This window comes from Mustela lutreola, chromosome 3, assembly GCF_030435805.1.
Source record: "Mustela lutreola isolate mMusLut2 chromosome 3, mMusLut2.pri, whole genome shotgun sequence".
Lineage (NCBI taxonomy): Eukaryota > Metazoa > Chordata > Mammalia > Carnivora > Mustelidae > Mustela > Mustela lutreola.
Window position 1 is genome coordinate 201,414,378 of NC_081292.1, and position 17,559 is coordinate 201,431,936.

The 17,559-nt window shown below is 39.1% G+C and overlaps 1 protein-coding gene and 1 pseudogene across 2 annotated transcripts in view; one reads left to right on the plus strand and one right to left on the minus strand.

The window, feature by feature from the left end:
- Positions 1-17,559, minus strand: part of PLCL1 (phospholipase C like 1 (inactive)) — a 369,301-nt gene that overhangs the window by 227,218 nt on the left and 124,524 nt on the right. The gene's annotated exons all lie outside the window — the stretch shown is intronic.
- Positions 13,025-13,423, plus strand: LOC131827725 (small ribosomal subunit protein eS25-like; annotated as a pseudogene).

Here is a 17,559-nt window from a genome sequence, read left to right on the forward strand (position 1 = left end):
TGTCAATTATTTCAAAAGAGATATAAAAGGAGTATATACAAGAGCAAAGCAAACAATTTCAAACTGAACACAGAGTATTTCTTCCTAAGTTATCTTTTGGCCATCCTACCACTGTACCATTTCCACAAATCCCTTCACCCAGCTGTGCAGCATCTGTAAGCTTCTCTCTCTTCTCTCAATTTACCCCTTTGGAAAGAGTGCAACAAACTCTCTTCCTCATAGCAGGATGTCAACTTACCCCTCTCCTCTTCAACCTTGGGTCAAGCCTCCAATATGTTCCTTGTTTCACTTTGTGCTCCTAAGTGAATTATCAAGCTATTTTTACCAACAGAGCTTTCCCCTCCCTTCAGAACTTAGATGATAGATGTTAAGATATGGATTCAACTTCTTTCCCATTTTGCAAGACTGAAGCAGAATAATTTGTCCCTAAATGGAGCTAATAAGGAGAAATGAGTTTGAGCAGCTCTCCACTCCATGATTTAGGGACAGGGCAGCCTGAACCAGGGAGGGACTCCACATGTTTGTTCACAAGTTTGGGCATCTGAATACAGTCTGGCAACCATTCTCAGCTTCTTCTCTGATCTCTCTATTTGTAGGAACTGACCCTCCTTTTCAGAAACAAATTCTGACTTTTGGTTCATCAGAAAAGGCACTCATAGGCAAATGTTTATTATCTTTGACTTCTCAGATAAGTCGCCTACTATCTCACATTCCACACTGCATTTTAGGTACACTGCCTAAAGATGGCTTATAGGTACACTGCCCCCAAACCTCTCTTCACCATGATATACAGAGAAACAAGGTATCTTTCTATGAAGGCGGGTTCCAAATCTGATCTGATTCTGCTAAAACCACAGGTGACACTGGCTCATGAGAAAAATAAAAAAGACAAAGAGACATGTAACTAGAAATCCAGACAAGTCTTAGGAGATTCAATTTAGTATCCCTTTTTCTTGGGTATCACAAGGAAATCAACACAGCTTACACCAAAAACCTTCTTCCCTTTTGGATTCATTTGATCAGTTAAATATTTTATGATAATCTAACTGGAAACCACCAGATATTTATATTCCCTACACAATGTAATCTGAATACACATCACCCACCAAAATGATAAATAGACTTGATATATTAAAGTCCCCAGTTCACTCACTGTTCGTTGATTAATTCAACAAATGTTTACTGAGGGCCCACCACATGCCCACCAGCTCAAGCTCACAGGTTTTCTAGAAAGTTCTTGCCATGATTGTGTTCACCCATTTAAAAAAACACATAGTTAGAGGAGAGGTTACTGTTTTTAAGAAGCATGTGAAATCTACATGAACAATAATCCTTTCCTAGCCAGCTATCACAACAGTCCTGTCAAAGGAGCAAGGCATGGGTTTACCCTCATTCCCACTCTCTTTCCCTAAAACTCATCCAGTGCTTCACTCTTATTAAAGGCATCTTTGAGTTAACAAAACCAAAATAAAAGCTTTCTTATTTCTCCCCAAAACTGTTATCTATCCCAGTGTTAACAGTTAATGGTGTCACCTTTCACCCAGTTGAAAGGTAGCCTTAGAATCACAGTTGATGTTCCCTCTCTCTCACTTCTCATATCCAATCCACTAGCAAGTCTCTTTTATTCTAACTAAAATCCCATCCACCATCCTGCATCCCATTTTTCACCATAACCACCACTGCCATGTGAACACAGCCAATATCACTTTTAACCTAGACAATTGTAACATTTTCTTACTCGGCTCCTCATTCACTCTTAACCCCTTACAAAATCCATTCTAGCATCTAGAAACTAAACCCACATATGTCCTCTACTTCTCAATGGCTTCCCATCACACTTGATACAAAATCTTAACTTTTACACACTTACAAAGGGCCTGTATCCATCATTCTCGGTTTTGGCTGCTCAACAGAAACACATAAAGAGCTTTTAAAAATACCTAAGTGCCATCCAGATTAATTAAATCAAAGTCTCTGGAGGTGGACTCCAGCACTGGCTTGTTGTTGTGTTGTTACTCTGGATTTTTTTAAGTGTGCTTTCAGAGTAGAGGACTCTCTCCACATCTTCCTCTGACTGCATCTCTTGCCCCGTCCCCTCCATTCATTACTAGACTCATGAGCCTCTCTGCTTTCTTCAAACCACAGTTTCTCTGCTTTACCTAGAAAGCTCTTCACTCCCACCCCTTACCTCCTACACTGACCATCTTCATCTCACTGGCTCCTTCTCATTACCCAAATATATTACCTCTTCGGAGGCGTTCTGGGACCACCTAATAACATACACCAGTAGTTCTCAAGGTGTCGTCTCTACAGCAGCAGCAGCAACACCTGACAACTTTTTAAAAATGTAAATTTCCAGGCCCCACATCAGGCCCCTATTAAATCAGGAACTCTGAGGGAGGGAACACAGAAATCTTAATGTTTTAATAAGTCCTTCAGGTGATTCAAATGCACACTAAAGTTTGAGAACCACTAGTATGTGTGTGTGTGTGTGTGTGTGTGTGTGTGTGTAATGTGTGTGCATCTGTATACATTTATCTACCTCTACACTTCTATTTTTTTTTTTAAGATTTATTTATTTGTTTGTTTGTTTGACACAGAGAGAGAGAGAGGAAAAGCAGGAGCAGGAGGGGGTGGGGAGAGAAAGAAGCAGACTCCCCACTGAGCATGGAGCCTCATGTAGGACTCAAACCCAGAACCCCTCCCAGGACCCCAGGATCAGGACCTGAGCCGAAGACAGATACTTAACATACTAGCCACCCAGGCACCCTTCTACTCTTTGTTACCTGACTTTATTTTCTTCACAGCAGCCATATGAAATTTTTATTCAATTTTGTGAATTGTCTGTCCCTCCCCCCACCCAGAATAAGCTCCACAGAAACATATGTTCACTCTTATATGCCCAATGATTAGAGTAGTATCTGACACTTAGTACATAGTAAGTTCTCAACAAATATTTATTGAATAAATGAGCCCACAAACGAACCAGTCCAGTCACTTTCTCCCCCAGAAGCTCTGATGGTTTGGTTTGGTTTGTTTTCCTCTAGAGTCAGGGTCCCTGAGGAAGATGTATACAGAGATCTACAGTAGAAGGTCTCAGAAAACAATATCAAAATCAAACTAAACGGCCACACAGCAGTCAACTCTAGCTCTTCAGAAGGCAGTTATTTTAAATGTCGGACATGCTTGGCTCATACGAAAGTGAAGTAATTGCTATGTATGACTAATGTACAGCTGGAAGCCTCATCAGATCTCAGGTAACCTGCAAAGCCTTTTCCAAGGAAAAAACAGGCACGGAAAGAGCGCTCTAGAAGGTACATTGAAAGCAGAGATAAGGGGGGAGGAGGGGCTGGGCACTCAGGTCAGAAGCCAAAATAATCCCACCCCCAAAGGATATTTTCCCTTGACTCAGGACCCTGGAAATGGTGGTTTTCTGTTCAAATGTGCCCCCCCCCCACTCTACCCATACCACCATGCCCAATAAATGAAAAATATCTTTTGTTTGATTTAAATTTCTTTAAATTTTAGTGAAGAACTTCGCAACTCTTTACATTTATAACATCTTCTTCTGTGAATGGCCTGTTCTTGTAGTTTTCTTTTAGGCTGTGTGCCATTCTCCAGTTAATTGGCAATTAAATTTACTCTTATGTATCGTATGTACCTATGCGCTGTCATTATTCTTCCTAGTTTGCATTTCACTCTTGACTTTGTTTTGATGATTCCTCCCTCAGTCACAACTTAAATTTTTATTTTTATTTTTATTTTTGTAAGATTTTATTTATTTATTTGACACAGAGAGAGAGATCACAAGTAGGCAGAGAGATGGGCAGGGAGAGGGGGAAGCAGGTTCCCTCCTGAGCAGAAAGCCTGATGCAGGGCTCGATCTCAGGACCCTGAGATCATGACCTGAGCCAAAGGCAGAGGCCTTAACGCACTGAGCCACCCAGATGACCCTTAAATTTTTATTTAGAAAATGTACCCATCTTTTGTGTTAATGTTTCTGATTTTATGTCAAAAAATAGAAAAGCTTCCTGTACATCAAATACATTGAAATATTCACCCATACCTCCTATTTGTATTTCTGTGGCTCTATTTTTCTTTTTTAAGTATAACTCTTTGATCCATCTGGAGTTTATTTTGATGTGACGAGGAGGAAACGTTCTGGGGCACCTGGGTGGCTCAGTCAATTAAGCATCTGCTTTTGGCTCTGGTCATGATCTCAGGGTCTTGGAATCGAGCCCTAAGTCTGCTTCTCCCTCTCCCTTTGCTCCTCCTCATTGGTCATGCTATCACTCTCTCTCTATCACAAATAAATAAATAAACTATTTTTAAAAAATATGAAAAAAGAATGAGGAAAGGTTCTAATATTGTTTTTCTTCTCCAAATAATGAGTTCATTTGGGAAACTCTATAACCTCAGCATTTAGCACAGTAAAACTGTACATAGTTGGAGCTGACTTTCTGTCTATTAAATTATTGGGATGGTGATGAAGCAACAAGAGAACTATGGATCACAAACAACAGACTCCAATAAAACGTGAACATTATGACTTTAATGTGACATTAATGTATATTGATGTCTATTTTAATAGATAAGTATTAACCAATGTAAATTTGGTTATTACTAATGCCAGATGAAAGAGTAACAGTAACTACTGCTTATCAAGCACTTACTTTGCTTCACACACTGTAAGTGCCTTAAATATGTTAACTTACTTAGTCCTCAAAACAAGTCTATGAGAATTTTCTAGTCCTATCTTAATTTCCCAGATGAGAATACTGAGGCACCAAGAGATGAAGACACTTGCTCAATTCCCATGACTACTAGCATCTGGCAAATTCATACCCTGAGACCGAAACACTGAGAATTCTATGCCTTAACCCCTATGTTATCCTGTCTTATAGATCATTGTTGACCCCAAAATAGAAAAAAAAGGGGGGGATGTTTTTGCTATTAACATCTAAAAGGGGTACACATTTTATTAGGACATTTTCTATGTTTCTGGGGAGTTAGTCATTAAGCGACAGCATTTGGCTCAGGTCATGATCCCAGGGTCCTGGGATCAAGCCCTGCATCGGGCTCCCTGCTCAGCGGGAAGCCTGCTTCTCCCTCTCCCACTCCCCCTCCTTGTGTTCCCTCTCTCACTGTGTCTCTCTCTGCTAAATAAATAAATAAAATCTTTATTTTTAAAGGACATTCTATGTTTCTAATTCTGTATTTCTAATCTAAAAATTGAATTGATATGCCCCCATCCCCACCCTCATCCAATTTCCCCCCCAAAATTACCTTCCTCAGAACTCAGTATTACCTTTGGCTACAATATCTGATAAAGAACCTATGAGGGTCCAACACAAGATAACTCCACACTTGATCTATATCTCCCCTAATCCACATTCTTTCACATCTTTTAAGTTCAAAATCCCACCACAAATTGCTGCAATTTCCAAGCATGCCCTGATCTGAACTGTAAGTACTACAGAGCTGCACTGAATAATTTGATCTATGTAGCAAAGTCAAAAATTCCTTCTCCAAATTTTATGCTGTAAATTAGGTTTTCAAAGATTTGGACAAGATTATTCAAAATATTCTTAACAACAACAGGTGTCATTTTGTCATTCTAGCTTTTATTTAGAAAAATGAGTAGAACTTTTGGTTTCATGATGGCAACATAAAGGCATTTTTTGCTCCCTTCTGCTCTCAAAATTCTGAAACCACAAAGATGACAGGAAACAAAAACACAAACTCCAACTTCAGTGAAATGAAGAAGTGACTATAATCCAACATTTGAAGATGGAAAGCAGATGGAGGGAACATTTTAGCAGAGAGGAGAAAAGTGAAGCCAATGGCTACAAGAAGCAAGCCAATTTGCCCCTGGAAATGCTCACGAAACGGAGATGCTAGGTACTCTGGAAGATGAAAGTTAGGGCCCTCGCTAAAGTGAAGGGATTTTTAGACTTTCAATCGCTGGCAGGCTGCCACTGGTTTGTACCAGCTTGCAAGAGGGAACTCTGCAGTGACCTCGTATTGAGCTGGAAAGCAACTATAGGATGAATATTTGGAGAAGGTGGCAAATGCTACAAATCCGAGTTTTGTTTTGTTTTTGGTTTTTTTAGAGAGCTAGTTGTTAAACATCTCCCAGCACACCACAGCTCCCAAGTTCTAACCTTCAGTACCCACTAGAAATCTGAGCTTTATTTTCCAGAGAAAGCAAGTGACAGGGGTTTCAGACTCAGGCACAGCAGTCACGGAAGAGGGCAAGTGAAGGGGACAATGCTGAAAATGAGTGTAAGAAAATCTGTGCAACAATCACAGAGAACGCCTTCAGGTTGCATTCCCCTTGTCAAGGGATTGAGGAACCTTCTCTGGTGAAACTAAACTGCCTAAGAGAAAAGATTTATGTATTAAAGGTATTTTGTGGGTGGGTAGACCCCTCAACAAAAGATCTAGCTAACTCCTCTAATCATCCTGTGGTGAAGTCCACAAGCAAAGTCTTAAAAAAATTCACTTCCCAAGCACACTTTTTCAAGAAGCCATTGCAAGTTATGCCTTACCAAAACCCAAAAAAATAAACTAAAAAGGAAGAGGGCATGAATTTAGAAAACAAGAAGCAGCAGTGGGCCCTCCCAGAGTGACAGCTGTGCCTCGGGCCCTTTGAACACAGTGCACACTGGGGTAGGAGGCAGAGACTTGAGCATACAGAAGACAGTACTGGAGATATTTTGCAGAACTGTTAGAGGATAGAAGACACAGCATTCCAAGAACATTAAAGGGGGGGGAAATGAGGCAATTATTAACTCCAGCTAAAAATAAGAACAAAAAAATAAAAGAAATGCAGTCACACAGGAGATCACTCAACTGCGGAAAGCACTGACATAGTCATAAGAAGATAATGGGAAAAGATGTTACTAAAAATTTAGACATAATAAATTATAAGGAGGAAGTGAAATTTTTTACTTTATTACATAAACCAAATTATTTAGCGTGGTTTTGTAGTATACACATTTCAAATCAGGGCATGCTTGGAAATAACAGCAATTTGTGTGGGATTTTGAATTTAAAGAAGAGGTATAAGAAAGTAAAGGTAACCATATAGCTTAATAGAAAGTAAAAATGATTAATCAAGAGGTATATTATTTTCAAATAAGGAAGTAAATGCCAGAACAAATATCTAAACACATTGAAGTGGTTCTTCCAGTTAAGTGAAACAAGGCAGTAAGAGAAGAGAAAAAAGAATATTGTTTTTGTCATATGCTCTATTAAAAATATTTGACTTAATAATTTTCAAACTGTCACCATATTTTTTAATTTAAATAATTAAGAAATAAAGGAATAACGAAAAATAAAATAGTTTATAAATTATGGGCAACTCCAGAGAATGTGGCAATTATTCTGATATTCTAGTAATAATGGGATTCCTGCATTGTAACCAGACAAATCCAAATGAGGAGAGATCTGTTTAAAACACCTTGCAGTAAACTATCTGAGTATCCATCATCAGATACTGTAGTCAAAGCCTTAGTTATGGATCATTAGACGAGATTACTTGTGATGACTATGTCAAGGATAAATTAGGACAGATTTATCTTCCAACCTTATCTTTTGGGGGAAGCCAGAATCTTTATTGGGACAACGATTCTTACTCATCAAATGTTCATAATAGATAAAATTTATGTATCCTTTTTGAATTTCCAATTTTATTTTCTAAAGAAGATAGAAAAAAATGTTCTTTTTACAGTTTTCTTCATACATTCTATTTCCTGCTTTGAAATGTCACTCTAACTTCTAGAAAAGAAAATTGATTTCATAATTAGAGGAAATTACTGGTGGGGGGTTAGAGTGATTAAAAACAGGAGCCCCGAAGCTTAGTGGCAAGGAAGAAATATACCGTTCTTTCTGAAATTTTGGTGGGGAAAAGACTGAGAAACTGAATAGTATCAGGGATTATGGGGGGAGGAGAATTTTCCAGAGAGGGGAAACCTGTACTGTGCTAAGGCAAAGAGAAGTGGTACAATTAAGGAAGGAAGGGAGGCAGGGAAGGAAGGAAGAAAGAGAGAGAGAGAGGAAGGAAGGAAGGAAGGAATGAAAGAATGAAGGAAGAAAGGAAGGAAGGAAAGAAGGAAGGAAGGAAGGAAGGAAGGAAGGAAGGAAGGAAGGAAGGAAAAAAACATTAGATGGTGGTGTGAAGGGAAATTAAAGATGAAAATGGATAGGGGTGATAGGGGTGCCTGGGTGGCTCAGTCAGTTAAAGGTTTGATTTCAGCTCAGGTCATGATCTCAAGCTCCTAGGATTGAGACTGGCTTTTGGCTCCCCGCTCAACGGGGATTCTACTCGTCCCTCTTCCTTTGCCCCTCCCCCTCCTCATCTTCCCTCTCTTTCAAAAAATAATAATAATAATAATAAAATCCTAAAAAAAAAAAAAAAGATGATAATGGATAAACTGAAAAGAAAGTAGAGTTTATTTTTTTATCAGGGAGCCCTTTTCTGTGAAATTCAAAGCAAGACGATAACTAGAGACATGTTTCTGAGGTAAACAAAGGGAACATGAGGGATAGTTTCAGAATGGACTTACTTTTGAATGAAAGGAAGAATCCAGTCATCTTCTGAGGCCGAAGTTAGGGCTGGAAACGTAGAGGATTGGAAGGAATTGAGAACAGTCACTCTGCAAGAACAGAGCACAAGTCCCCAGAGACCATTCCTAGACCAGCGAAAAACTGGCCACACCACGAATCACCCAGGAGAGGGTCAAACAAAGATTCCATATTCTCTTCCTCAGAAAGTCTGATTCACTAAGTCCAGGATAAAACTGAGGGATCAATTTTAAAGGCTTCCCAAGACATCTTTATGAGTATTCAGTCTAAAGCCAATGGATGGTGATCCCCAAGATACAGATAAAACAATATTAAAGGCATGAGGGAAGCCAAACTGCAATGTTTGCCAGGAGCCGTATCTCTGAGGTTTTGCTATTTCCTCCATCAGCAAAAGGCAGAGAGAGGGAAAACAGAACTGTGAGGGCTAACAATCCACACAATAACTGAGAATTGCAGCAGCCTTGAGTTGCTGACCAAACCTCCACTCCTGGTTCCATGGGGAAAATGATAAAAACTGAAATGCAAAACCTCATTTCTCATTCTTTTTTATTCAATCAATTCTTAACCAAAAGCAGTACCTTTCACTGAGAAAAGCACTACCTCACTCTACGTGGACGCTTGTGCCCCAGGTCAGGCCTCGGTTTGAATAAAAGAAAAACATATTATTTGGTTCCCCCGTTTGGGGTCTGTGCTAGTGAATTTCTGCACTCTTAAGTGTTCCTAACTGAGGTATCTATGCTTATTGATATACTTAGGTCTAGTTTAATGGCAGCCCTTGGAATTCTTATAGTTCCAGCAAGACATGGGTACCCCACAATTTTAGGAAGTGACTATGTACTGCACACTTGTAATAATAGTTGGGTTTTTTTCTTGTTGTTTAGTTTTACTTATAAGCTCACTTTCTGGAATGCCTGGTTAGCTCAGATGGTTAAGCATCTGGCTTCAGCTCAGGGTCCTGAGAACGAGTCCTACGTTGGGCTCCCTACTCTGTGGGGAGTCTGCTTCTCTCTCTGCCTCCCCCTGCTCATGCTTTCTCTCTCCCTCAAATAAATAAACAAAATCCTTAAGAAAAAAAAAAAAAAAGCTCACTTCCTCAGATCTCTGTCAGAAATCATCAAAGAGAAAGGACAAATAAAAATCAACTACACTACTGAACAGTATTTTCTATAGTTCAAATGGTTTTTGTGATCCTAAATATTGCTTCTAAAGCTACACAATTCAGTCAAAATAGAAATTACAGTATTTAAAAACAACTTTCAAAAAAACTGAAACCCAAATATATTATTAAGGCACAATGGGAAAGACAGTGTAACATAGCATAATAGAAATGGTCTTTTATCAATTATCAACTGTTTCCTCACTCAAGTGCAGTCTTCTTTTAAGCCCAGAGAGTGAAGTAATGTACACATAATCAATTAAAGCAAGTTACAAAAGCAGCTGATCCATGACTTCATAAAATAATCTCTGTCACAGTACTGCATTCTGGGAAGCAGCCAACTGTTGTCAAGCTGTAATGAAAAATGCCAGATAAGTGGCTTCACTTCAAAACACAGAAATAGGCCTGATTAAATCAATTAATTTCTATCAGATTTTGATATCATCTGGAAAGGAAAATCTAGCCTCCTTCTGAAAGCCAAAAAACATTACTTTAATCGAGAAATTTCCTCACTAGAAATAGGAAAAAGTGACTAAGAGGTACAAACTTCCAGTTATAAAATAAATAAGTCACAGAGATAAAAAAATACAGAATTGGGAATCTAGTCAATAATATTTTCATAATGTTGTATGGTGACAGACAGTGACTATACTTACGTGGTGAGCATTGAGCAATGTAGAGAATCGTCAAATCACTATGTTGTGCACCTGAAACTAATATAACATTGTATGTCAACTATAGTGCAATAATAAAAAAAAATTGAAATGAACTTTCCATTTGCTGAAAGGGAAATTCTGTGAACTAAAAAAGAATAAAGTAAAACAAAGTTACATTTTTAAAAATTCCTCACTAAAAGGTATGACATTTTAGTCAACTTAATCAATAGAGTGTCAATTACCTAACTTCATTGGCTTTCTGAGGAATATACCCAAGTTTCTTTGATTTATTTTCATTAAGCAGAAAAACACCGTAAGCCTAATGCATATTGCAAAACCCACGCTTGACATTTGAAACTATACCACCTTAGAAGTATTTAGCTCTTTTTTTAGACCTGAATATTACTTTGTTGAATACACATCTTTCATTAAAAAGGAGCTGTGTTTCTTAATGAATTTTCAAAAAGAAAATCTAGAGAAAGATAAGAAATGTGCTTTCCTTTACACAGTTAAGAAATAGAACCATGGAGGCTTAAGTGGGTAGAAGAAGAATAAATGAAACAAGATGGGATTGGGAGGGAGACAAACCATAAGTGACTCTTAATCTCACGAAACAAACTGAGGGTTGCCGGGGGGAGGGGGTTTGGGAGAAGGGGGTGGGATTATGGACATTGGGGAGGGTATGTGATTTGGTGAGTGCTGTGAAGTGTGTAAACCTGGTGATTCACAGACCTGTACCCCTGGGGATAAAAATATATGTTTATAAAAAAAAAAAAAAAATTAAAAATAAAATTAACTCCATATAGCTTTTACAAAAAAAAAAAAAAGAAATAGAACCATTAGGACGGTGGTGTTCAAAGTCCAGCCATGCATTTAAGTTACCAGGAAGCTTTTAGAAACTAATACCCCATCCCACACAGATCAAATCAAACCTCTGCGGGTGATGCCTAAGTATTGGTGTTTTTTACTTCTCCTTTTTTTTTTTTAAAAGATTTTATTTATTTATTTGACAGAGATAGACACAGCAAGAGAGGGAACACAAGCAGGGGGAGAAGGGGAGAAGCAGGCTTTCCACTGAGCAAGGAGCCTGACATGGGGCTTGATCCCAGGACCGTGGGTCCTTGACCTGAGCCAAAGGCAGATGCTTAATGACTGAGCCCCCAGGTACCCCATTTTTCACTTTTTTAAAGCTACTCAGGTGATTCTAAAGGTTTGAGAATCCTACACAAGACCACCTGTGGGGCAGGGCTTAAAAGCAATGATTCTTTGCCCTTGTTATGAGCAGAATTGTGTTTCTCCAAAATTCATGTGTTGCAGTTCTATACCTAGTACCTCAGATGTGACTGTACATGGAGATGGGTTCTTTAAAGAGGTAAAATGAGGTCACGGGGGTGGGCTCTCATCCTTATAAAAATAGGGAAGAAAGTGAAGAAGAGGAGATTAAGTACAGACAGGTACAGAAGGAAGACCACGGGAAGGAGCACGAAAGGACTACCATCTACCATCTACAAAAACCAACCCTCAGACACCTTGAACTCTGACTTCTGGCCTCCAGAATCATGAGAAAATGAAATAGTTGAAAATAAAAAAATAACTATGAGCCACCTAAACAGTGATGCTTTGTTACAGCAGTTTTAGTGAACCAATCCCCAGAGTACTGATACCAGGCATGGATGTAGCCAGAGATTGGCACCCAGGGTTAAGGCCATAGCTTTTGGTATCCTGAGGTCTGACTTCCCCTATTCTCTACTCGATGTTAACTTGAGAGAGGAGCCACTTACCCTTTGTAACACCTCTCTACTAGAACTATTTAAAGAATATAACCAAGAAATGGAATTGAAAATTAAGTTTTTTATTTTATTGAGGACTTTGCTCCACACATTTAAGAACTCCCACAAGAGAGACTCTCTTTCACACCTCTGTTTCCAATACCATCAGTAGAAGGTGAGTATTTTTCCCTTATAGTGGTGATATATTTGTTTCCTATCATCCACAGATACACTTTTCAAATATTCTTACGTCTATTTATCTTCATTCACTCTTAATAGTGTCATACTATAAATCATTAAAACTTTACATAATTATTTCAAAATATGAATTTTAATAGGCTCAATGTTAATTTGGAGTGCAACAGCTATAGGTTTTCTTTCCCCATAAGAGTGATATCGTGGCTTTGGAGTCACACAAACCTCAGATCCATGAGCTCTGTCATCAGATAGTTGTGTGACCATCAGGAAGTTATATAAATGCTCCAAGCTTCTAGGCAGTCTCCAAAAAGAACAAGATATATGTTCCCCTGAACCTCTCCCTCTTACCTGCTGCTAGAAGATAGTAACAAGTGGAGTCTATGGCCCAAAATAGAAACCATGTTTTGACAATAGTAAAACAGACCATTAGCTGAAAACTCTCACTTAGATTAAATACTACTTGAGAGAGAATTAAATGTCTACCTTGGTTGAAACATTCTATTTTGGGGATACCACATTGCAGTGGTATGGCTTATCCCAGTTCTAATCATTGTGTGGAGAAGAGTTTGAAGAAAGAAAAACATGGAAGTTAGCTTTCTTTTTGTCTGACATCTTAGCAGGGTTGCAGGGGTGGCCACTGCTCTCTGAGCTTCACAATGTCACCCAAAGGCAACAAGAAGAGGAAATATGACAGAAAGTCAAAGCTAAAAAGACAAAGACCCAGTGAACAAATCTTGGGGCAAAGTCAAAAGAAGAAAGTGGTCCAAAGGCAAAGTTGGGGACAAGCTCAATAGCCTGGTCTTGTTTAACAAAGCAACAAAACTCTACAAGGAAATTCCCAACTACAAGCTTATAACCCTAGCTTTGTTTCTGAGAGACTAAGGATTCAAGGTCCTCTGGCCAGGGCAGACCTTCAGGAGTTCCTTAGTAAAGGACTTATTAAACTGATTTCAAAGCACAGAGCTCAAGTAATTTACACCAGAAGCACCAAGAGTAGAGATGCCCCAGCTGCCGGTGAAGATGCACAAACAGATCCCACCAGCTGTACATCTTAAAAGACAAAACTTCACTAAATTAAAAAAAAGTAAAACGTGGAAGTTATAAAATCACTTAGGAGTTTACTGCAGAAGTCCAGGCTCAGGCAGTGGGGTTGAGAAGTTGGGGAAGTAAAGAGGTACACTTTGGGGTGATGGGTTGAATAGGTGATGGGGATTAAGAAATGCACTTGTGATGAGCACCAGATGTTGTACAGAAATGTTGAATCACTATAATACCTGAAACTAATATTACACTGCATGCTAACTAACTGAAATTTAAATAAAAACCTTTTTAAAAAGGACACACTTTGAAAGTGCAGTCAAGGTGAATTGATGATACACTAAACGTGGAGGGAGTCGTCAAAGGTGGCTCCCAAGTTTCTAAGAAGATAGAGGTATTATTTACTTATGAAGACCAGAAGAGAAGCATATTTCTAGAGGAAGATCAAGAAATTTAAATATGGAGGGGCCCCTGGGTGGCTCAGTGGGTTAAAGCCTCTGCCTTCAGCTCAGGTCATGATCCCAGGGTCTGGGATCAAGCCCCGCATCGGGCTGTCTGCTCCGTGGAGAGCCTGCTTCCTCCTCTCTCTCTCTCTCTCTCTCTCTCTCTCTGCCTGCCTCTCTGCCTACTTGTGATCTCTGTCTGTCAAATAAATAAATAAAATCTTAAAAAAAAAATTTAAATATGGAAAATTTTCAATACATGTGAGACATAAACATGGTGCTGTCACATCAGAAATGAAGGGATGAGTTTGAATTCAAACAAGTTTGTTCCAGAGGTAATTTGAAAGTAACTTCTCTACTCAGTCATCACCCTTGGAATCATTACCCAACACATCCCCAGTATAAAGTACAAAACCAGCACAACCATCCAAATACCATCCTAAATTCTTAGGGAACTATATGGGGTGCCAAGTCAATCATTCCTCCACAAGGAAAAATCATAATTCTTTTGGTCTGTCTATTGGTTTTATTTTATGGCCTTTCCCTTTGAGGTTAATTGACTTTAATACATTCTTTAATACTTATGTGAAACATTCAGATATTTCTGTTTAATCTTTCATTGTAATTGTGTATATTTCATATGTGTTTTCAAAATTCCATGTCTAAAGTTTATTTCTAAGATGTCTTTATCCAAACAATCTCTGAGATATTTAGATGCCAAAATGGCAGAGAACATCTTAGGGTGTTGGTGACTGCAATCTATATAAGGAGCTAGTAAAGGAGGTAAGATAAGAGAGAAAAGGGCTTTATAAAATTTTATCCAGAGGTTAGAATTTTAACGTATGTCTCTCTTATCTGAAAGTACTCACTCATTCAAATTATATTAATCATTTTGATAGTGTTTTTGAATGTAAGAAAGAGAGAGAGAAGCTTCTGACTTGATTGCCATGGTTCTGGGAAAGGTGTTGTGGATGTGCTGCCTTCACAAAGCCAAAAACATGCACAGTAATCTTCTCGGCTCTAAGGAACACTCCCCAGCTGCACATTTACACACTTCCATGAACTAATTGAAAGTGGGGTCAGGGAGGAACGCCTGGGTGGCTCAGTGGGTGAAGCGTCTGCCTTCAGCTCTGGTCATGATCCCAGGGTCCCTGGATGGAGTCCCATGTCAGGCTCCCTGCTCAGTGGGGAGCCTGACTCTCCTCTCCCTCTGCCTCCTGCTCTGCCTACTTGTGCACTCATGCTCTCTCTTTCTTTCTCTCAAATAAATAAAATCTTAAAACAAAAGAAAGAAGAAGAAGAAGAAGAAAGTGGGTTCAGGGATCCAATAGGCATTTTATCTTATTATCCCTTGCTAACATTACTTTTTTAAAAGAGCTGAAGAAAGAAATACCTTGGAAGACCATTTCCTGTCCATTTATATCCTAGAACGGATCCTAACAAAAACCACCTGCTGGCCAGCCAAACGAGTTATCTTAAGAGAAGGAACCATAAACATATTCATTTTAAGGTATTCATCTTTTCACTATAGGCCACTAATGTGTTTTTTTTGTTTCTTTTTATTTATTTGACACAGAGAGAGAGAGAGAGAGCACAGGCAAGGGGAGCAGCAGGCAGAGAGAGAGAGAAGGAAGCAGGCTCCCGGCTGAGCAAGGAGCCCGATGCGGGACTTGATCCCAGGACTCTGGGATCATGACCTGAGCCGAAGGCCGCTGCCTAACCAACTGAGCCACCCAGGCATCCCCGATAGGCCACTAATATTAAATGACAGCTGCCATAAACTCTAATTGGCTAAGGTGCATTAGAGCCAAAATACTCATATTTAACTTACGGATTTCTGGAAGCATCTCACAGCATGTATCCTTGCAGCTATAACCATTTTAACCCAGATTATTTACTTTAGACTCCAAAATTTAAATAGTGGACTAAAAAAAAAAAAGCATAAAGACTTTACAAAATCATTATATGATGCAGGCTATTGGCACAATGTATAAAACAAAGAAAAAGTATGAACATTAAGAGCCTTCCTCCTGCGTCTTGATGTTAAGTCATCCAGCAGGCCCAGTTCCATTGGTTTCCATCAGTCGTTACCCATGATGATAACGGACCAGAACAAATAGGCAATTTGTCAATCACTCTCATTTTGCCCAAACATCAGAGCCCTTTCCTAACCAATCTACCTAAAGGTTTGCAATTAATCTTTTTATTCTCCTTCCTCCCAGCTATGGAGGAATTAATATATAAAAAGGACACAAAGATCAGATGAGAGGCCAAAATAAAAGGAGGAGAAAAAGAGGGCAACTTAGATAATTCTCCAACTGGATAACGAGCTCCTGAATAATTAAGAATCCGCTAAGAAATGGTGCCCATTTTGAAAGTTCTCTTTTAAGTCAAGGGCAAGCCCTTTAAAGAGCTCGTAACTGCTCCACTCATATGTGCTTTGTTCCTAAGAGCAGGTACTTTAAAATACTTCCTTTATTAATTTTTCACTTTTTATAGATTGATCCTAAGCCTCACCAAAGGAGGAGAAGGAGAAAACAATACAAAAACCAGCAGACGTGAGTAAATCAGGATACCTTCCCTAGTGGATGAGATCTTCCTTTCTTTTAATATAGCAAAATGCTTAAAATGCTGTCTTCTATTTCTTCACCATTGTGAGCCCCATCTCCCCACCCCACTTCAATACTAACTCAAGGCCACCATCTTTATGCCTCCCTCCAAATCCCTGCAGTGCCCGAAACAGTCTCTTAATCGTAATAGGTGACTACGGAATAGCTCTCAAATTAAACTATATTAAAAACACCTTTCTGCACACACACACACACACACACACACACACACACACACACACTATAATGAGTTATCAAGAAAGCCAAAAGTATCTAGAAAGGGAGAATAACTCTGTCTGGTGTGGCAGAGAGATATCTCAGGATAACAATTCCTAAACCATCACAAGCTAAATACCCTGGTTCTCAGCACAGCCCCCTTTCACAGGTCCAGAGCACTGAAACTACCCACATCTCACCAGATGGTGACTCTGTGTAATGTGTCACTGTTGAGTGGCCCTGCAGTCAACATGAGTAGCAATGGTCAAACAGGGAAAGTACGGGGAGACTTCCAGAAGCCTAAAACAAACTTGGAAATATTTTGGATCCTTAAGTCACACATGTCTTATTCATTCACTACTCGATAGGATTTATTCTAAAATAGCCCAATTTTGCTCCATGAAATATATTTAACAATCTAGCCCTCAACAAAATTGGGGATATACATGTAAAGTGACTAGAGCCCTGTAGTTTCAATAACTTCTCCGAACATCTTTAACTTCATTTCCCGGGCACCTGGGAGGCTCAGTTGGTTAAACCTCTTCATTTCCCAGCCTTGTTCAACTGACCTTGTAGTAATAGAAACATTCAAGAAAGAATTTTACATAGTCATTTATACATCACCGCGGCTTTAAACCTGGGGAATAAAGGGCTCTGTCCCATGGTCTCAGTTGGTGAAAAGTTGGTTGTTAGTTGGTTAGTAGATAGGTTAGTTGGAAAAGGGCAAGAAGTCCATTCTAATACCCCCAAAATCGTGCTTAATAAGGCCATCTCTAAACAGGAAGACAAAATCCACCAGGCCCATTCGTGTAAAGGTACTGGTAGCTTCTGCCATGAAAGAGAAGAAAATGGGTGGAACTTGGGTGGAGAGATTAGTGACATCAT